Source organism: Rhinoderma darwinii, chromosome 5 (genome assembly GCF_050947455.1).
Source record: "Rhinoderma darwinii isolate aRhiDar2 chromosome 5, aRhiDar2.hap1, whole genome shotgun sequence".
Taxonomy (NCBI): domain Eukaryota; kingdom Metazoa; phylum Chordata; class Amphibia; order Anura; family Rhinodermatidae; genus Rhinoderma; species Rhinoderma darwinii.
In genome coordinates, this window is record NC_134691.1 from 119163269 (window position 1) to 119186228 (window position 22960).

At 41.0% G+C, this 22960-nt stretch overlaps 1 protein-coding gene across 2 annotated transcripts in view; it reads left to right on the forward strand.

Annotated features, from left to right (window-relative positions):
• LDLRAD4 (low density lipoprotein receptor class A domain containing 4) overlaps positions 1-22960 on the forward strand; it is a 376907-nt gene that overhangs the window by 322517 nt on the left and 31430 nt on the right. Inside the window, exon 1 of one of the 2 annotated variants that reach the window (XM_075826464.1) lies at positions 21241-21374. The exons of the other annotated variant lie outside the window; for it this stretch is intronic. The gene's annotated coding sequence lies outside the window, so the exon portion shown is untranslated. Of the gene's footprint in view, positions 1-21240; positions 21375-22960 lie in introns of those variants that run through there. 2 annotated transcript variants of the gene reach the window in all.

The following is a 22960-nucleotide window of genomic DNA, read 5'->3' on the forward strand; positions in this document are numbered from 1 at the left end:
GATTGGTGCGGGTCCCAGAGCTGAGAGATGCAGAAATGTCATAAATGTTTGAGTTGGGAATACTCCTTTAAGTTGCAGAATATGGATGCATCAGGTTTACGGCTTGTGTCCATATTCTATACTTTATGTGAGTTTAGTGTTCCTACTGTATGTTTTCATGAAATAAACCGTGTTTGAGATCTGTGACCTTATCGTATTTTTTATTTTCTTTTCACCAGAAAGAGGGTAAAATGGCCGAGACTCTCTAAACTGGAACAAGGATAATTCAGTATCTCCTTGTTATTGCAGCATCTGTGGGACCTAATTTCTCTTTAGTGTCAATGGAAACGTAAAATGAAATGGATCAGTTATGATCAAAAGGGTTGAAAGACAAAGGATGACCAGCGACATGATGAATGGATACCATCACTGAGATTATATAAGATTAAGGCGAACACGAGTATGAATAAGCCTTTGGTCGGATGTTCTCCTATACCTTATTGTTCTCTAAGAATTTTGATAGAAGTGGTACATAAACACCAACGCAAATTACTGCTCTACCCATCATGCCACCTGAATGCACTGTAGCTTGTTTTAAGTGCTAACTTTTTGATGTTTCGTAATTTGGCTACACAAACAGACATAATAAGCTTCTTTCTTTTAGGTAAATGATGTTCCTTGTGGCGTCTGAGATGCCATGGTGAGGCCATCTTTTGTAGTATAGTTACGGGAGAACATAGTGGGACTTCAGGGCTTCTGGGAGATTAATGCTCCTCTGTCAGTCATTGTGCTGAGGAGCTCTTGTGAAATCACTGTACTACAAAGAAAGCGTGACTGTGTAGGTTGAAGCAGAACAGAGAATATTGTGGCTCATTGAATCTTAAAATACCATTAATAATAAAACAGAATCTGCTTCACCTCTTTTTAAAGCATTTAATTTGCTGCAGAACACATTTTTTTGGCCTGCCATCTCCTGTTCTCAGACTCAAGGCTATATTTATAAAGAGTCTTTCCAGCAGGGGTCGCCATGACAGAGGAAAATGAATACCCAAGCTATTCCATTGTAGATAGATGTTTACTACTCTACTACAGTTGTCTATGACTCTACCGTTGTTGAAAAACTACAATTCCCACCAAGTCGAGAGTTGTAGTTTGACAGCTGGAAAGCCACAGGTTGCAGACGGCTACTCTAGTAGAATAGTATTCTCATTATTTTATATATGGGGGTCCCTTCCTAGCATCCTTGCTAGTTTGTGCTGTAAATTCAGTACATGTTTGAGTGGAAATGGGGCCCTCTAAGAAATCTTTGGTCCTGATCTCAGTGCAGCTACCCTGTTCACACTTTGCAAATCAATAATCCTGCTTATTTTAATGCACTCTGCATGAGGTATGGATATATCAACACAACACAATCAGACATGTCACAACTGTTTCTTTTGTGCATCGTCATAACTCGCTGAACTAAGAAAATTGTACAGATGTAGCAGGACTGTCCTAAGTACGAACAGCTAAGGCAAGCTCCACACCATGGTTTTGCCATACAGAAAAGTGCAGCCTGCTGCGTTTTTCTGTCATGTCAAAAACAGTATCAGGTTTTTCTTTTGGAACGTAAGTCGATTGGTACAGGTTCCAGCTGTATAGACATCCAGTTGCATTCTTTACTAGAAGTAAACTTTTTTTTGTATTCTGTAGTAAAAATGTTACAACTGTATGGCAAAAACAAGGTCTAAATCTAGCCTAAGGCCTCGTTCACATCTGCATCAGAGGTTTCATTAGGGGCCTCCATCGCAGATCCATCCGAGATTAGCAGAGACCGTAGCGCCGCATGCTGGACTATTGTCTCCGGTAAAACCACGGACACCCTGACGGAAAGCCGACGGATCCTATTAAAGTCAATGGGTTATGGCGTTGTCCGTTGTGCAGATTTGTTCATTTCCAATTTCCTATTCCTTTAGCATCAAAATTTATAGAGCCAGGGGTGGACAACCTGTGCAGTTGCACAGGAGCCCAGTAGGTGGAAAAAGGCCACTACCACCATAAAAGCAGCTAGCAGTTTCCTAGTATTAGATTGCATGTAACTTAAATAATAACCAGTGGATTGTGAAAGAGACATAAGGGGGTTCTCTATGAACAATTGGAGAGGAAGGGGTCCGTATGCGGTACTTGCACAAGGGCCGTTTTCACAGGCTTCTTGAACACGACACAGAGTTGTTCTTGCTCTGTTCTACAGAGCTCCAGTCACTCCTTGTGCTGCCATTTGGTGCCTCCTTATAGCACTATATTAGGCTGGAATCACACGCAAGGTTTTCATGGTGTTTTTTATGCAGTTTTTAGATGCCAAAGTCTGGAGTAGATCCAAAAAGAAGTATAAAGGAATTACTTATTTTTATCCACTCCTGTGTTTGGCTAAATAAACCCCATAAAAAACGGTCTCTCAAACTACGTGTGATTTAAACCTTCCCGAGAAGTACTGTTTACATAGGAGAATTAAAAGTAACTGTTACGATAATTAATTACTAGTTATTAGTTTAAAGTTAATAATTAAAGGGTTATCCAGGCACAGCGTAGCAGCATTTCAGGATGATCATTACACTAACGTCCAATGTCTTTAAATGTTGCAGAACAAAACTAGGAGTGGAACCCTCACAAAAAAAGTAGAATGAAAAGATTTGCACCTCTTCCATGTTTTGGACGCATTCCTGGTTTTGGCTTACAAATACGGATGCAGAATACTGTCGTGTGAAAGCCGCTTTTAAAGAAGTGCAGTCAGGAGCTCTGCAGTCTGTTAGTCTTCAGTAAGGAGACCTCACATAGATTTGCAGCTAAGAGGCGTGACATTTCATAAAATATTAGGTTCTCTTGAACATAAGCAGCTTTTAAAACCTGTTCTGTATGTTTTCTGCTCAAGTGCCCAGAAGCAAACTCCATTTGACAAAGCGGATTGTGCTTGTGCTCTTAGCAGTAGTCTGAGCATGTGGAAGTGGCAGGGTAACATTCGGAAACATTTCACTGCCAAGTTTCCTGAACTGAGGTTTAAAATAGACAAGACTGGGAAAGGAAGTCAGGACTTTAACCAGATGTCTCTGCGTGAGACAGACGTGGACTTTATTTTTTTAAATGCTGATAGACATAACACATCCATTTACTTTTTTTATTCTATTTCTGTTGCTTTTTTGTATTTTTTTCAAAAAAATTTTTTTTTTACTATCTATAATTTGTTCTTGCATATGGGGTTTAAAAAATAACGTTTCTTCGTTGTAAAGTAAAAGTTCATTATGGCGTGTTAATATATGATGTGTGGAAGAAAAGTTAATTGGAATATTGCGCTAGAATATCAATATTACAAATGGTTACTAATGGTTTAACTAATGGTTTAACTAACCTGGTCAAGTTGTTATAAGGAAACTAGTTTTCTTCCGTTTTTTTTTTTAAATTTCTTTTATTTTGCATATAAAAAAATGTATTCACCAAAATATTAATTGAAATACATCAAATCGCTGATGGTTTAACTAACCTGGTCAAGTTGTTATAAGGAAACTAGTTTTCTTCCGTTTTTTTTTTTAAATTTCTTTTATTTTGCATATAAAAAAATGTATTCACCAAAATATTAATTGAAATACATCAAATCGCTGATGGTTTAACTAACCTGGTCAAGTTGTTATAAGGAAACTAGTTTTCTTCCGTTTTTTTTTTCAATTTCTTTTATTTTGCATATAAAAAAATGTATTCACCAAAATATTAATTGAAATACATCAAATCGCCTCCCCATCCCTACCCCCACTCAACCCCAATTAGAAGGGAGGGGAGCAAAATTCACCTTAACGTTCTCCATAACAATAATTTTTCACATACAGAAAGCGATGGCATCCATGCTCTCTATATGGCCCAAAACTTAGGTATTGTACCTTTTTTTTTACAAATACCAAATTCATAATTAATAACTCTACTAATCATATTAAGCCGTTCCGACATAGTAAGAGATTCCCTAGAAAGCCATTTTCTATCTATAAGTAGCCTAGCAACAAAAATCAATTTACCTAGCAAATTCCTTTTATTAGGGGACGTGTGAATGCAGTCTTCATCCCCGAGCAGTAGAATAGAGTCCTTGGGAGGCAATTGAATTTAAATTTTTAATACTAGCATTTCTTTAATTCTCTGCCAAAATAGATGGATTTTAGGACAATAATTGCATAGATGCATAAACCCAGCTTGTTGCCTGACACATCACTTTCTAGGATTACTATTGTATTTATCAAATTTTGCTACGTTTTTGGAGTAAAATATAAACTGTGTGATATAAAATAATGCTTGATTTTATGTGCACTGTTCAGTGAAACCATAGCTGCGCTTTTCAAGATTCTTTTCCAATCTTATTCACCCAGAGGGTGTCCCGCTCCCATTTCTTTTTACTATTATATAGCCTCCTTTCGATTCTCCGATACGAACAAATATTCAACCGCACTAGGTGTAAGCACATGAAAATTTCACATTTCTCAGTGGCATCAACGAAATATTTAACTCTAAACAGCTAAACAAAGCACACCGTGGAAATACATATTCCCCACATAAATTTCCAAATTTCTATATACCTCTATCAAAAAATTTGTGTGTCTTTCTCAAGCCAAATTTAAACCAACAGTGTCCATCTTTAATCCTATTCACCTCTTTTAAAGGGAACCGGTCACCAGCCTGTTGAACTTTACTCACCCCTCACTGGCCGCTGCTGTCAAAAGTTCATTGCCGTTATCCCCTTTCCTAAACTCCTCCTCCGACCGTAAATAACGGTCTGCAAACATTTTGCGTCTTTTATGGTAATAATCTGGTGTCCCTTTGTGCGCAAACACCAGAACAGGACATCGATGCGCAAGCGCTGGATTTAGTGTGTGCTGGGGGAAGGCGAGGAGCTGTCAATCAAAAGTAAGAAGGCGGAGTTAACAGGGAAAGGCTTGAGGAATGACGATATGACTTTTATTCTCATTAGCATACAGCACAGGAACCCTAAAAAACTGAATACTAAAGGTACAGAGCCGAAGATAATTATAGGTTGCATAAAAATGATTTTTCACCCACTTCCACCAGGTATTGCTGGTTTAATAGGTGAAATGCTTGAGACAGGTTCCCTTTAAGTGATTATTATAGAATAATGGTGTAAATTTAAACGCTGCTTTATTTTGCAAAATCCCCCTCCGTTTACGCCAAACTTTTACAAATAAACAGAAAAGTGCTTCTATCGATCAAGAACTCCAGCCTCCATTATTTCCCAGAAATCCTTAAAAAAAAGTCCCACAATTATCCACCACATACCTCAGTCATCTGGATTCCCTCCAGTTATTCAAATGTTGCAGCTGCCCTGCCAAAAAGTAACTTCTCATGTCTGGCAGTGCCAACCCTCCGTCCCCTACTTCTCAACACAGAAAGTGTAATCTTATTCTAACTTTCTTACCCCCTTGTAACCAACTCCTTGATCAGCCCCTCAATATTCTTAAAAATCCTCTCGCCTAACTAAATGGGACTGTTTGTTAATACATAAAGAAGTTGGGACTATAATAATTTTTAACAACCCTATTCTATCATAGTTATACAGAAATAGGCTGAACTAAATGTATTACCATTAATATATAGACTTAAAACAAATGTTAACACTTGGTTGGTCATATAGTGTAAATTAATCCAAAGTAAGATTAATGTAGCTGGCGGTATTCGTAAGGATTCGGAAGCATGTACTACAGCTTACCAGGCATTCTATTCTACTGAGGATTTTACAGGTAAGTCCAAAAGCGTCTTATGTATATGAGGGCTAAGCATAGTACATTATGGGTTAACGTGAATGTAAACCAATGATGTGTTGAAGGCCTGTGGTATTTCTGCCAGTTTCCAAAAGTAAGCGCATAGTAATTTCAACTTCTGCAGATGAACATTGTTCCCGTGTGTGCCAGTCTGACAGCACCACATTCCTCATATAATAGGACATTATTCCCCGATGCATTCTACACAAAGAATCTGAAAAGCGACTCCCATAATCAGAGGCCTGTGGTTGGCACAAGCTAACATTCATATCTAGCAGCTGGGTCGTGACATTGGCGCAGGGTTCCTTACACAGCTGTGTGGTGCCTGTGCCAGTATTTAGTCTCATTGTGAATGCCTGACCCAGCTGCTCCGTAACATTCATCCCTCACGATGTCACTGTGTACATATATTCTTCTGGTTTATACAAAAAGAAGTCCTATTGCAAAGAAGAAAATCGTGATTAATGTTAAAGAGGCTCTGTCACCAGAATAAAAATGCTCTATCTCCTACATCAGTTTATCGGCGCTGGAATGCAGTCACTAGCAATGTGTTTTTATTTTAAAAACGATGTTTTTTAACAAAGTTATGGCGTTTAGAACATTTATGCAAATGAGGTCCTTAATGCCCAACTGGGCGTTTTTTAATTTTCAACCAAGTGGGCGTATGACAAAGAGGTGTATGACGCTGGCCAATACGCATCAATCACCTCTCTGCCTTACACCCAAGCTAGATTCACTGAGCAGCGCGGTCTTGCGAGACCGCGCTGTGACGTCACTTCTGCCCACAGGTCCTTCATCCCTGCGTCTGAAGACAACATCTTTCGTCATATATATATACTGACATCAATATATTTGACTTACTAATATGTATTTATTTTAAATGTATTGTTATATTTTTTTATGTATTTTCTATAATACATATACTTTTTTTTTTTGTCACATTAGGCGTCTGAACCCTTGGGTATTTTACTCCTTAAGGTCCGGCATATAGCCTTTTTACGTCGGCCATTTTGGGTAGTTCGTCTTTTCACGGCGGCACTTAAGAAGAACTTTTCCCGCATCGTGCAGGGTGCTCCTGAAGCTCGGGCTGTTGCTAACAGCCTCGGGTTTCAGGGCAACGATCGAAGACCACTAGCAGTGGCCAACGATCGGAGACCATTAGCTGTTGTCTTCGATGATATTTAACCCCTCAGATGCGGCGCTCACTAGTGAGCGCCGCATCTGAGTGGTTTTAGAGGGAGGGGGTTCCCTCTCTCAACCCACTGGCACCCCGCGTGCATTTTTTTTAAAATTAGCTATGTTTATTTTTTAGCAGAATTAGCCATGGGTGATAAGTTGTGCCCGTATCATGGGGCAAACCTTGGGTAGGTAGTGTTTTTAGTTTCTGGGAGTATTCAAATAAAATATTTATTATTTGCTTTTGATTAATTTCTCGTGCAATAATATTCACTGTGTGTGGGGATTTATAAGCCAATCTTGATCTAAACAGCCCTTGTAAATTGCACCTTATTCGTTAAGTGGTGTGTGCCTCTTAAAGGCTATGTACACCTTTAGAAAATGTTTTTGGTTTTTTTGTGTGTTTGGTGCAACTTTCTAATTAGATTTTATTAAAAAAATATTTTAACTTTTTCAGATAATGCTGCTTTGTATCCTGTATACAGAGCAGCTGTATCTAGCTCTGAAACCTGTATCCGTCAGGTCAGCGGCACTAACTGTTGCAGTGACAGCAGGTCCTGCGAATCTCTGACACAGGATCGAGCTGTTACCGATCACATTTAAGTTCATAACTTACATGTGATCGATAACAGGTGGATCCTGCATGTCAGAGACGCAGGACCACTGTCCGTAAACCAGTCAGTGCCGCAGTCCTGACTAATTCAGGTCTGAGCTGAAGATACAGCTGCTCTGTGTACAGGATACAGAGCAGCTGTATCTCAAAAAGTGAAAATGATTAATAAAAACTAATTACAAAGTTGCACCAAACACACTGATAAACATTTTTATAAAAAAAAAAAACAACCCACAAAATTTTCAAAGGTGTAACCTTTAAGAGATTAGGCGAATGTCTGGCCTTCCATACACCAGAAAATAAAATCTCACTTTCTATAGTAAATTTGTTGGCCGGCTGATGGTCTTGCCCCTTCTGCTAAGCTCTGCCCACTTTGTTCGTAAACTGCCATGAGTGGCTTCAATGCCTCAAAAGTCGCCATTTGCTGGTGATTCAGTGGCTCCAAACCCAGTGAAGTTCCTTTAAATGTGAATAATTTTCGTTATCCATTACAGGGCATCGCATATTCATGGCATGTTAGTTCTCCTTTAATCTGCTTAGTGGACTATCAATTTTCAGGTGCATGTGTAGCAGGTGGTGAGTGTGTATTTATCCTGTCTGAGCTGAACTTCTTCTCCACCCAGCATATCAGTGAATGTGTCCTTTACCTAAGTGTCTAGACATGTCTGGAGTTTGTGTGGCGAGAGATCCTTTGCTTGCAGGTTTGCGGTGTGCTCAGCCCATTTTGACAGGTGTGAGATGTTAAGAAGAGATGACATAAGCCGTTAGAAACACGGCGTTGTTTGTAGTGTTTGTCTTTCTTTCGCAGTGTCTATAGGAACAGATACATCAGACCAATAAAGCTGTAGACACTGCACTTTGAAGGCTGATTGATATTGTGATAAATCCACACAAAAATACAAAAACGAGGCAAATTTCTTTCTCTTTGCCTTATGTCTTTATACAGAAATCTTGAGGTTGTGTACCTGGCTGTACACCAGTATTCATCTACTTTCAAGTGATGGTGGGAGAGCGTTGTATATTCTATTTGCTACAATGAGCGTTTAGCTCTTTAGCTTGCTTAACACACACAGTCCTGGCCAAAAGTTTTGAGACGGACACAAATTTTGGTTTGCACAAAGTTTGCTGCTTCATTGTTTTTAGATCTTTCTGTCAGATGTTTCTATGGTATACCGAAGTATAATTATAAGCATTTCATACACTACCGTTCAAAAGTTTGGGGTCACCCAGACAATTTTGTGTTTTCCATGAAAACTCACACTTATATTTATCAAATGAGTTGCAAAATAACTAGAAAATAGTCAAGACATTGACAAGGTTAGAAATAATGATTTTTATTTGAAATAATAATTTTCTCCTCCAAACTTTGCTTTAGTCAAAGAATGCTCCATTTGCAGCAATTACAGCATTGCAGACCTTTGGCATTCTAGCTGTTAATTTGCTGAGGTAATCAAGAGAAATTTCACCCCATGATTCCAGAAGGCCCTCCCACAAGTTGGATTGGCTTGATGGGCACTTCTTGCATACCATACGGTCAAGCTGCTCCCACAACAGCTCTATGGGGTTGAGATCTGGTGACTGCGCTGGCCACTCCATTACAGATAGAATACCAGCTGCCTGCTTCTTCCCTAAATAGTTCTTGCATAATTTGGAGGTGTGCTTTGGGTCATTGTCCTGTTGTAGGATGAAATTGGCTCCAATCAAGCGCTGTCCACAGGTTATGGCATGGCGTTGCAAAATGGAGTGATAGCCTTCCTTATTCAAAATCCCTTTTACCTTGTACAAATCTCCCACTTTACCAGCACCAAAGCAACCCCAGACCATCAAATTACCTCCACCATGCTTGACAGATGGCGTCAGGCACTCTTCCAGCATCTTTTCAGTTGTTCTGCGTCTCACAAATGTTCTTCTGTGTGTTCCAAACACCTCAAACTTCGATTCGTCTGTCCATAACACTTTTTTCCAATCTTCCTCTGTCCAATGTCTGTGTGCTTTTGCCCATATTAATCTTTTCCTTTTATTAGCCAGTCTCAGATATGGCTTTTTCTTTGCCACTCTGCCCTGAAGGCAAGCATCCCGGAGTCACCTCTTAACTGTAGACGTTGACACTGGCGTTTTGCGGGTACTATTTAATGAAGCTGCCAGTTGAGGACCTGTGAGGCGTCTATTTCTCAAACTAGAGACTCTAATGTACTTGTCTTGTTGCTCAGTTGTGTAGCGGGGCCTCCCACTTCTCTTTCTACTCTGGTTAGAGCCTGTTTGTGCTGTCCTCTGAAGGGAGTAGTACACACCGTTGTAGGAAATCTTCAGTTTCTTGGCAAATTCTCGCATGGAATAGCCTTCATTTCTAAGAACAAGAATAGACTGTCGAGTTTCACATGAAAGCTCTCTTTTTCTAGCCATTTTGAGAGTTTAATCGAAACCACAAATGTAATGCTCCAGATTCTCAACTAGCTCAAAGGAAGGTCAATTTTATAGCTCCTCTAAACAGCAAAACTGTTTACAGCGGTGCTAACATAATTGCACAAGGGTTTTCAAGTGTTTTCTAATCATCCATTAGCCTTCTAACACAGTTCGCAAACACAATGTACCATTAGAACACTGGAGTGATGGTTGCTGGAAATGTGCCTCTATACACCTATGTAGATATTGCATTAAAAACCAGACGTTTGCAGCTAGAATAGTCATTTAGCACATTAACAATGTATAGAGTGTATTTCTGATTAATGTTATCTTAATTGAAAAAAACTGTGCTTTTCTTTCAAAAATAAGGACATTTCTAAGTGACCCTAAACTTTTGAACGGTAGTGTACGTTTTTTAACATTTGTTGACAAATACATCAGGTTTATGCAAAGCCTCAATATTTACAATGTTGACCCTTCTTTTGCAATTCGCCCTGGCATGCTGGATATCAGCTTCTGGGCCAAATCCTGACTGATGGCAACCCATTCTTGCCTAATCAGTGCATGGAGTTTATCACAATTTCTGTGTTTTGTTTGTCCACCCACTTTTTGAGGATTGACCACAGGTTCTCAATGGGATTGAGATCTGAGGAGTTTCCTGGACCCACAATTTCAATGTTTTGTTCACTGATCCACTTATTTATCACTTTTGCCTTGTGACGTGGTGCTTTCAGGCTGGAAAAAGCATTGTTCATCACCAAATTACTTCTGGATCATTGGGAGAAGTTGCTCTAGGAGGATGTTTAGATACCATTCTTTATACATGGCAGTGTTCTTAGGCAAAATTGTGAATGAGGCCTTTGAGGAAAAGAAACCCCACACATGAATGGTCTCTAAATGCTTTACTGTTGGCATGACACAGGACTCAAGGTAGTGCTCAACTTTTCTTCTCCGGACAATCATTCCTACAGAAGGAAGGGGGGTTGGACGGGGGGTCAGAAAGGGGGCCACATTCGAGAAAATAACATTACCCATGTCCTCTGCAGTACAATCACTGGACTTCCTGCAGCATGTCAGTCTGTCCTTAAGAGAGAAGTGGCTTCTTTGCTGCCCTTCTTAACACCGGGCCTGCCTCCAAAAGCCTTCACCTCACTGTGTGTGCAGATGTACTGTCACCTGCCTGCTGCCATTCCTGAGCAAGCTCTGCACTGGTGTTGAACCGATCCCATAGCTAAATCCTCTTTAGGAGACGGTCCTGGACCTTTCTGGCCTTTCTTGGGCGCCCTGATGCCTTCTTCACAGCAATTGAACCTCTCTCCTTGAAGTTCTTAATGATCCGATAAATGGTTGATTTAGAAACAATCTTAGGGCTTATTCAGATGAACGTATAATACGTCAGTGCTACGTCACGCGGACCTATGTTAGTCAATGGGGCCGTTCAGACAGTCCGTGATTTTCACGCAGCGTATGTCCGCTGTGTAAAACTCACGACATGTCCTATATTTGCCCGTTTTTCGCGCATCACGCACCCATTGAAGTCAATGGGTGCGTGAAAACCGCGCACGGCACATGGATGCACTTCCGTGTGCCACGCGTGATGTGCGCTACAGTAGTCAAAACTATGAATGAAAACAGAAAAGCACCACGTGCTTTTCGGTTTACAAACATAAAAGCAGTGTCATAATGACGCCGGCTGAGCAAAAATCACGGAGCCACGCATCATATGCTGATGACACACGGACCTTTTTCGAACCTTTTGCGCACGCAAAACGTCGCATTTTTTGCGTGCGCAAAACTCGCACACGTGTGAATCCGGCCTTACAAGCAGCAATGTCCTTGCCTGTAAAGCCCTTTTGATGCAAAGCAATGATGACTGCACGTGTTTCCTTGGAGGTAACCATGGTTAACAGAAGAAGACCATTATTTCAAGCACCATTCTCTTTTTAAAGCAACCAGTCTGCTGTTATAATTCAATTAGCATGACAGAGTGATATCAGCTGCCTTGTCCTTGTTAACACTTTCTCCTGAGCTAACAAGAAGTTCACTGAAATTATGTCAGCAGGTCATTTTGTGGCAGGGCTGAAATGCAGTGGAACTTAGTTTTTTTGTGATTAACTTAATTTTCATTGCAAGGAATGACTTTGCAATTAATCTGATCACTCTTCATAACAATCTAGAGTTAATAAAAATAGCCACTATAAAAACTGTGAAAAACAAAATTTGTGCCAGTTGAAGGCGGAAGCCGAAACGCGTTGGGGCCGGTCGCCATTCTTTGAGTCTTAGCCACATGGGTTAGTACTTTGTTATCCATTGCTTGTTGTTCTTGTTGCTCGGAAGATATATATACAAATTGCATTTAGCATTTACATATGTATGAATATATCTTTGGATATAATACTCTCTATTGGTTCGTTGGTTACCTAATCTTCAGTATATGTTATTAACATCCTTCCTATTTTTCCTCAAACAGCAGAACACATTATTTGTAACTAGTATACCCTACTATATTCACACTATGCTATATGCATTTGTTTTGAGGTATATTCTAACAAGCTCATATTCACATGATTTCATTTGTTGAACATTTGACTCCTGTTTGGCGGCCATGCTTTTATTTGTGATTCATTTTTAGAAACACATGTGTAACCAGTATAATATTGTTGTGTAATAAAAAGATTATATATTTTTTTTGACTTATAGACTCCATGGTCCTTTTCTTGTTTGGTTAAATATATATTGGGAGTACAGTCGCGTTACATGGGAGGATGTACTTTGCTAGATGATGCAGTATGTATGCCCTGTGTATAGGATTTATGTGCTATTTGTTGCAGAATTTGACTTCAAGTCTGCAACAAATATGCGACCGTTCCACAGCATAAATGAACATACAGCGGATTAAAAAATCTGCACCGCACGTCAATTCTTGCACGGTGTACGTTTTAAAAAAAAAAAAAATCACATCCACTTTGCTGCTACAGTAATAGACTTCTAATTGTCTGCAAATCCGGACGGAAAATCTGCAGCAATTACGCTATGTGTGAACATAGTCTTATGGATTGTTGCCATAAACACACTGTAAAAAGTGACATTTTGATTACAGTTTTCTGTTGGCAAAAATGGTGCAATTCAAATGTGCGCCAGTCACAAAAATGACACACCTATGTATGACAAGGATGGGACAAGTAGATCCAGAACGGTCACACCGATATCACAACATAAATAAAGTGTCCCAGCTACAACCGTTGGAATGAAAACATTCTACAACGTAGACATAGTCTGAACTGGTGTTGGCTGGTTAACAGTTATTCGGTGTAGAGAATATAATGGACACTATATAAATGTGGTGCATGCTAATGACAATTTAAGCCACACCACTAAAATGAAAACTATGCAAAAAAATGGTGGCCAGGTGCTATATAAATTTGATGCACCTGCCTGGGCTTTATTCTATCTACTTCAACAGGAACAATATTTGTAAATATGCCCCTATGTGAACACAGCCATATTGGCCCATTATCTCTCTGCAGTGTTACATCATCAAGATTGCTCCGGTTCTACTGTGCACTTTGCATTCTGTGTATAGCGGTCAAGATGTTCAATGTTGTGTTTTGCAGCAAAAAGCTCTCTTTGAAATAAAACCCCCCCCCCCCAAAACAACTGTGTAGCAAACAGCATCTAACTATACTAGTTTGGTACATAGTATCTTCTTTTCTCTGGGCAGTGATACTCAGGGACAGTTTCTCATATTTCTGTTCCATAGTCCGATGTCATGAAGGCAGTGAACTCGTAGAAGGATCCGTTTTCATATTTGCTTGATGTGATGCTACTTTTTAGTATTCTCTCCTCATCATGTTTTTCTTGATTTTTCTGTTGTTGTGGCTGCACTGTCTAGCTTCCAGCTGGGATATACAGACAAGAGACTGCTTTATGAGCTGCAGGAATGCTCTCAGAATCAACAGCCGAATAATTCCCTTCGTCTTTCTGCTTCATCTCCAGTAAATGTAGTTATTCTGTAGGGCTGTGATGGCTCCTATGTGTCTCATAGGCTCGCCGCCCATTTATAAAACAGCTGTATAGTCATAACAGGACGCTGCGCCAACTTAGGAAAAGGCTAATTCTGGGACACCGGGCTTTAAAAGGCACATGTTTTATATAGAAGTACTTGTAGGGGTCCCGGTCTAATAGACTATTCAGTTTCAATTTGACATGACCCACATTACTGTTGCTAGTGAACATATATAGTGCAATTAAATGTGAAGGGTTAAGAATACATGTGGCAGAATCAGGGCAATTTTTTTAAAGGCATCTGTCACAAGGGGATAAATACCCCTTCAAATCAAGGCATGTATAACTATAGCTTCTTAGAGAGCCAGTCAGATGCACTGGGAAGGGTATATATGTAAGTGCCAACAAATCTGCCCCCCTTCATTAGATTTCTCAAGGCACAGGGCGATTTTGAGCAAATCTGAGGGTACCATGTGAGCCCTCTCAATGCTTCTTACAGAGGCAACATGCATTGCTTGCACATCGTGGGCATTCAATTTTGTAGCCGATAGTAGTCCGTTTGGTGTTGTGATGGAGTTTTTACAATTGTTGGCCAGCCTTCACCAGGACAGACTAGTCGTATCTTGTAGAAGAGACTTTAAAGGGCAGTACTTGCATAAAAATCACATGTCCTTGCATCAATCTTTTGCAACTATCCTTGCATCAATCAATTCTTCAAGTGCGTCCTATGATCTTCTTTGATTATTTCAGATTTTATTTTTTATGGAAAAATGTATTTGTCTAAAGAAGAACTCGCGTGACCTGTAAACTGACTTTCCGATTCACAAAGTCAGTTTATAGGTCACGTGAGTGAACGGGGGAGCCGAACGGAGCCCATGGATTGAAAGACAGACGCTCGGAGAGAAAATAAATATAATTTACATGCACAAGATCCCCATTACAAACCGCCGCAGCAGTAAAAATTTCATGGGAGTTCTTTAATTAGATTATAATATAATACAAATCTGTTAAATATGTTGATTGCATGCAGTGAACTCAAAACAATTCAGTATTACTACAGCATATTGTTAATGTTAGTTATTCGGTCTAAGCAGCTTAAAGAGGCTCTGTCACCAGATTTTGCAGCCCCTATCTGCTATTGCAGCAGATAGGCGCTGCAATGTAGATTACAGTAACGTTTTTATTTTTAAAAAACGAGCATTTTTGGCCAAGTTATGACCATTTTTGTATTTATGCAAATGAGGCTTGCAAAAGTACAACTGGGCGTGTTGAAAAGTAAAAGTACAACTGGGCGTGTATTATGTGCGTACATCGGGGCGTGTTTACTACTTTTACTAGCTGGGCGTTGTGTATAGAAGTGTCATCCACTTCTCTTCAGAACGCCCAGCTTCTGGCAGTGCAGATCTGTGACGTCACTCACAGGTCCTGCATCGTGTCGGCACCAGAGGCTACAGATGATTCTGCAGCAGCATCGGCGTTTGCAGGTAAGTCGATGTAGCTACTTACCTGCAAACGCTGATGTTGCTGCAGAATCAACTGTAGCCTCTGGTGCCGACACGATGCAGGACCTGTGAGTGACGTCACAGATCTGCACTGCCAGAAGCTGGGCGTTCTGAAGAGAAGTGGATGACACTTCTATACACAACGCCCAGCTAGTAAAAGTAGTAAACACGCCCCGATGTACGCACATAATACACGCCCAGTTGTACTTTTACTTTTCAACACGCCCAGTTGTACTTTTGCAAGCCTCATTTGCATAAATACGAAAATGGTCATAACTTGGCCAAAAATGCTCGTTTTTTAAAAATAAAAACGTTACTGTAATCTACATTGCAGCGCCTATCTGCTGCAATAGTAGATAGGGGCTGCAAAATCTGGTGACAGAGCCTCTTTAACATGACTGCTAGTTCTTAAGAGTTGCTAAGTCTGAGGTCTTGACACTGGAAAATTGTTGAGGGTAGCAGAGTTTATAAAAGACACTGGAGGCACACACAATTTTCTGTATGAATCAGAGGCATACAGTATGCAGTTCCCGATTAAGGGCCACATGGGCCTGGAGCTGAAAATTATGAAGGGCATATTGTGAGAAGGGGTCCCAGAACAAAGCTCATTATGTAAATGCTGTATCAGAACCAAACTCCGTTCATAAATAAAGTACCAGAACCAAGCTCAATTGATACATATGGTACCAGAATCAAGCTCCGTAAATAAATAAATACAGTAGCAGAGCCAAACACAGTACCTAAATACAGCACCGCAACCAAGCTCAGTACATAAATACAGCACCAGACCCAAGATCAGTACATAAATACAGCATCAGAACAAAGGTCAGTATATAAATACAGCACCAGAACAAAGCTCAGTACATAAATACAGCATCAGAACAAAGCTCAGTACATAAATACAGCACCAGAACCAAGCTCAGTACATATATACAGCACTAGAACAAAGCTCAGTACATATACACAAGGTTAGAACCAAGCTCAGTACATATATATACTAGAACCAAGCTCCGTACATATATACAGCACCAGAACAAAGCTCAATACATAAATACAGTACCAGAACAAAGCTCAGTACATAAATTACAGAGTTAGCCTGCTGCTCTCTAATACCAAGGCTGCTGCTGCCCAATATTGTGCTTGCTACTACCCTCATACTGTGTCATGCTGCTACTGCTAAGTTCATTTTTAAATAGTATTCCCGTGGTGCCCCCTAAAATAGTGCCTCACATATAGGTGTCCAAAAAAATAGTGCCATACATACAATGTCTACTTAAACAATGTCACAACGTCACTGACTTTCAGCTGTTCTTGTGATCCGAGCGTTGGGGGGGTAGGAGTCCGGCGTATTAATGAGCTCCCACTCCCCCGCCCAGATGCTGATGATTGACTGCTTTCTCCCTATCCATCGTCACGCTGTGACGTGACAGCCTTCCGCAGGTCCTTCACTGGAGGGATGGAAGACTGAACAGACATCACTTCCAGCCGTGCCAGGATGTTTATCCGAATCTGCAGCGGCTGGAGGCGATGTCTGTCCAGTCTTCCGTCGCTCCGGTAAAGTCAATTCACAGCATGATGTCTGGAATGGAGAGAAGTGTATGACGCTGATTAGTCAGCGTCATACACTTTTCTATACAACGCCCACTTGGTGAAAAGACATTAAAAAAACGCCCAGTTGGGCATTTAGAACAAATTGCAGAAATTGAAAAATGTTCATAACTTGGTTAATAATAAGCTTTTTTTTAAAACAAACAAACCGTAGTTATCTACATCAAAGCGCCTATTAGATTAGGTAGGAGATAGAGAAGTATTAAACTGGTGACAGAGCCTCATTAAAGTTGAAAAGGTGGTTTATTCATCAACTGTAATGCTATGTTTCAGTCCCCTTACTGGACCTTTTTCAAGCAGTGTGATATACAACAATATCCCGGGTTATATACCCACATGCGGCAAATGTAATGACAATCATATTAAATCTAAACAATAAAAAATATCATAAAATACATAATACATTCATAAAAATAAAACCTATTATAAATATCACCTGTGTGGTAATATTTTTTTTCTTAAACTCTTTTTATTGAAGGGAAAAGAAACATGTTTTTGACAAAAACCTGTGTGGTAATTTTGAAAGACATAATCACAGTGAAATAATGAATCGTGTAGTGAAAAATAACAAATACCATAAACAAGCAATTATGTAAATGAACAATGATGCAAAGGAAGGATGGAGCCACTCACCAATCGCCACATATAGAATAAGAATCAATTAATTGTATAGCGTCTTGAAATGACTATTTTATGCTGCCCCCAAACAGGGCATTAGAGACCAACACGCTGATTTCAGCCGTCTGTCACTTAGTAAAGTGATGTAGTTTGGGAGAATTTGCATTTCATAGTTGCGGTGCACATCCGGCGATGCAGTGCTGGAGTCCAACTAAATTCATAGAGTAACGCTCCCCCACCTCCCAGATGCTGATTGACACATTCCTCTCTATAACTGCGCTTAGGGAGAAATGTGTCAATCATCGGCTGGGGGGCAGAGGGAGTGTATTTATATGAATATCATTGGACTCATGTCCTCCATAGCTTGACGCGTGCCACAGCTGTAAAGTCTAAATTCTCCCAATCTACAGCACATTACTCAGACAGTGCAGCATAATATGTGACAGATCATCTTTAGTTGCTTCCTCTTGAATAAAGTATTTTTCCTGGCTGTCCTCACATATCCCTGACATGTGGCCCTTTAGAGGAACAAGATGACAGCCCCCTAACAGCAGCAGCAGGACAGCCTGACATAGCGACTATAAGGACTTTGGTTGTGTTACTAAGCTGTTAAATACAGTATGAACCTAGGTCCTATCACCCCCAACCATTTAAATTGGAGTCTGCCTCCAATTACTACCCAAGCAAGTCCAGAATAAACCCGGCTCCTGTCACCACCATCCACAGACTCTAGGTCTCACCCCTGTCAACATGCATGTGAGTACAATATAAACCCATCACCACCAAGGCAAGTATTGTGGACCCAGTGCCTGTCATCACTACTGTCACATTCCAGGTGTTGTCCCCTGTATCCCTTTCATCCTGCAGCTCATACAAGGGCACCCTCATAATGGTCATACTTAAGGATGAGTTTGTTGGGAAGAAGCTTATCCCACTCTGTCTCTAGTTTCTCATTATCAGCATCCTCAGGCACAGAGTTGTGCAGCCGGGACCCTGGGGCCTTTGAGGGAGTCGACGGCAGGGGATTTAGGCTGTCTGGAGCTATCCTTAGATTGGGAGATGTTGTGCCCAACCGGAAGGCAGAATACAGATACAGTGACTAAAGGGAAGGTTGTGGCATTTGAGATTAGAGAATGTGCTGCAGAAGGACTAGGAGATGTACAGATGCCTCAACTAGTGTAAGAGGTGGGGAGTTCCGGCCAGCATGGTCTGGGGAGCCAGGTTATCACTCCAGACATCCCAGCAGATCGGTCTATCTCCTTGTGCTCCTGCAGCACAGCAGCACCCTCTCCTGTGGGTCTGTCATGAGGGAAAGCCGCTGCTGCAGGGACAGGCTGATGTCGATTTCACGATTTTGACTAAAATCAGAATCTTGTTTAATTGATATGGCCAAATATTTGATTTAGGCCTCGTTTACACGAGCGTGATATACGTCCGTGCGACGCGCGTGCTTTTCACGCGTGTCGTACGCACCTATATTAGTCTATGGGGCCGTGCAGACAGTCCGTGAGTTTTGCTCAGCGTGAGTCCGCTGAAAAAAACTCACGACATGTCCTATCTTTGTGCGCTGTTTGCGCATCACGCACCCATTGAAGTCAATGGGTGCGTGAAAAGCACGCATGTCGCACGGAAGCACTTCCGTGCAAACAGCGTGATTCGCGCAACAGCTGTCAAAAGGATGAATGAAAACAGAAAAGCACCACGTGCTTTTCTGTTTACAAAAGACCAAATGGAGTTTCATAATGATGGCGGCTGCGCGAAAATCACGCAGCCGCACATCACACGCTGATGACACACGGAGCTGTTATGTCCATTTTGCGCACACTCGTGTAAACCAGGCCTTAGTTTGATTAATCACTCTTGTGCTGCAGATCTCTCCTTTTACCTAAGTCACTAAGGCTACATTCACACGAGTGGAAAAACTTCTATCTTCAGAACAAAGTAGCTCCACGGCTGTATTGATGTCCTATTTTTGACCCGTTTCACGGCCAGATGGCCCCAATAGAGCTCAATGGATAATTTTTTAACGGAGGTTTTTCAGGAATCCTTGTGACGGCCGTTAAACTTATCCTGGCCAAGAGGATTCCTAGGACACAATGCTACTTTTTTTTTAAGTCCCTTTACATCACTGCCGGAATCCCTGGCCAGAGCGTCGACAATGCTCTGGCCGGTGATTCTGCTCCTAGAGAGTTACTCACATCACTATCCCTATATGGACAGTGACGTCAGGGGATCCTCTAGGAGCGAAATTCCCGGCCAGAGCGTTGCAGACGCAATGCTTTGGCTGGGGGTTTTACTCCTAAAGGGAGCCCCAGTGAAGAGGGTTTGTCTGGCACTAGAAAACAGGGAGGGGTGGCTGGCGCTATCTACAGGGGGGTGTCTGGTATTTACAGGGGAGGGTGTATGGTGGCGCTATCTATAGGGGGCTGTCGTGTGGCGCTATCTTCAAGGTGGTGTGGCACGATCTATGGGCACTGGCACTATCTACATGGGCACTGTGGCACTATCTACTGTGGGCATTGCAACACTCTACATGGGCACTGGTGTTTTCAGGGGGTTTGGACAAAAAAACGCTGACAAATTGAATCCATCAGTAGTTTTTTTTTTTTAACGGCCATGAAAAACGGATGGCAAACAGCCATTAAAAATAGACCGACGGACTGGAAAGAGATGACAATTTGGAGACACACTGAGGCAAAACGGCCATGAAAAACTGACAGTTGATCTGTTTTTAATGGCCATTTTGTTTCACGGTCATGTGAATGTAGCCAAAAGGAAGTTGTTACTATTGTCTGCAATGTAACGAATAAAATGAAGCTGCAGCCCGGTCCTGGTCACTCTATCTACAAGCCTGCTAGCTCACATTACACTTCCCCTTTCCACCCTGCCCTCTCATTCTGCAGAGATACTTCGTCATTAAATCAATGCTGATGTTGCTGTGAACACAGGATTAGTTAGCAAGTTCTCTCTACAGACACAGACCGCTTTTGTATTAGATATTTCATAAATATTTTAGCTGTGTCTTTCGAATTCATTATCTATGTAGCTCTCCCATCCTGGAGGAAGTAGAGGGCTGCAGTGATTCAAGGCTCCTCCAACTCTGCCCCATAACGAAATGAATGAAGTGAGCAGCTTGCAGGTCAATGAAGCTAAACTACATCATGAAGTGCTATGTTTTTTTGATTCTAGATTAGAAACTTGAATTTAAGCTTTGAGCTGCATATCGTAAGAGGTTTTTGAGTGGATCCCAAGGTGCGCTGGAATAACTACATCACTGATGAGACTTTAGAAGTGGTGTTTCATAATATTTATTCCTTAAGAGCCTGGACCCTAACGCCTCTTGCACACGACCATGGGGCCACTCGGGCCGTTTTTGACGGCATCCAAGTGGCACTCGATAGTCATGGACCCATTCACTTTGACAGGGGAATCGGGTCCGTGATAAATGGTCCAAGTCTCCGATCCGAGGAAAGATAGAACATGTCCTATCTTTCCTTGGATCATTGACGGGACTTCGGACGGCACACTCGGTCATGTGCATGAGCCGTTACCAACCAGAAAATCATGGTAATGGTTGAGCTGACCAGGTTTTAACCAGCAGAAGCGCTAGAAATCTCCATAGACACAAACCGATTATGTGCCCAGTTGTAGCATAAAGCTGACATATAGACTACTATGATCAAGGTTAGTACAGGTAGCTTATTGTTTACAGTTTGTCAGGCTTATGAATGACACCTGCCTCTGAGAGCTTAAAAGATTGAAATATATGGAAATATGAAATCTCAGGAACACCACATTGGAAGTTGGTGGCTTAGTTTTAATACGTTTGGTACGCAGACTTTTTTCTCTTGTGACCTTTATACATTGCTCAGTAGGGGAGAGGTTATTCTCAATATGTACACAGACTAGCTGCTGCTCGCCAACCGTAAGCTGTAGGACATTGTCAGACTGGCTAAAGTGCTAGACGATGAGGCAATCTGACACAGGTGCTTTTAAGCGTCCCACTCTGTGTTATCATACATCAAAGTGTATGTACAACCATAAGAGTATATTCTCACACGGCAGATTTGTTGCAGAAATTTCTGTAACTGAAAATCAGTTTAATCCATCTGAGTACGGTGGTTTCTGCAGCATATGTGCATGGATTTCTACAGGCCCCATTCAGATTAATGGAACAGTTGCAGAAATGTGAGCAAATCTGAATAAGCAGTTGTTTCTGATAATGTTGTTTACGTGTTTACCTATAATGTACTAAGGCCTCATGCACACGGCCGTGCCCGTAATCACGGCCCGTGATTGCGGGCACAGCCGGCCCCGAGCCGCATTTTCTGGCTGTGCTCCCATACAAAGTATGGGAGCACAGCCGTAAAAAACGAAAAGTAGGACATGCTCCATAATACCCGTAACGGTTCTACGGCACGGACACCTATCCGTAGCGATCTGGAAAGGTGTCCGTGGCTAATAGAACCCGACGGGTCCGTAATTGCGGCCCGTATTACGGTTCACAATTACGAAGATTTTCTACGGTCGTATGCATGGGGCCTAAGAAACTTTTAAAAATAATTTTGTGTGGTGGAATAGAGCAATTTTTCCATAATTTTTTGGCTTCGGTTTTTACCGCATGCCAAATTTATATAGTTTATTTTTTCTGTTTTAATACTTTTACAAATTAAAAACATTTTGTGAAAAATTGTTCTTTGTCCATATTCTGTGAGCCATCACTTTTTTTATTTTTTGGTTGATGGAGTGGTGTGAGGGCTTATTTTTTGCAAGTTTTATTTATCATCTTGGGGTACATACAAGTCTTTTTAACACATTGTTTTACATTTTTTGGTGGGGACCAAAAAACAGCAATTCTGGTGGTTTTTATTTTTTATGGTATTCACCATGTGGGACAAATAACAGCGTAGTCTGATATTTCAGAATTTTACGGCAATACCAATTATGTTTCTTTTTTTACTTTTATTTTATTTAAAAAATTGGAAACGTTTTTTTATTTTTACCATATTTTTGCATAGTGTTAAAAACTTTATTAAATGTATTTATTTTTTTTTGTTCACCTAGGGGACTTGAACATTAGATCGTTAGGTCGCCCATACCATAAACTGCATTACTTGATTGCAGTATATGGCATTTTCATGGGCTCCTATTAAAAGGGTATTCCCAAAATCATAAACGGGGGCCCAAACCACCAGATCCTCTTCACTGCTCGACCGAAGTGAGTAGGAGCAGCATGCTGACGCTCCATTCAATGTCTATGGGAATTACGG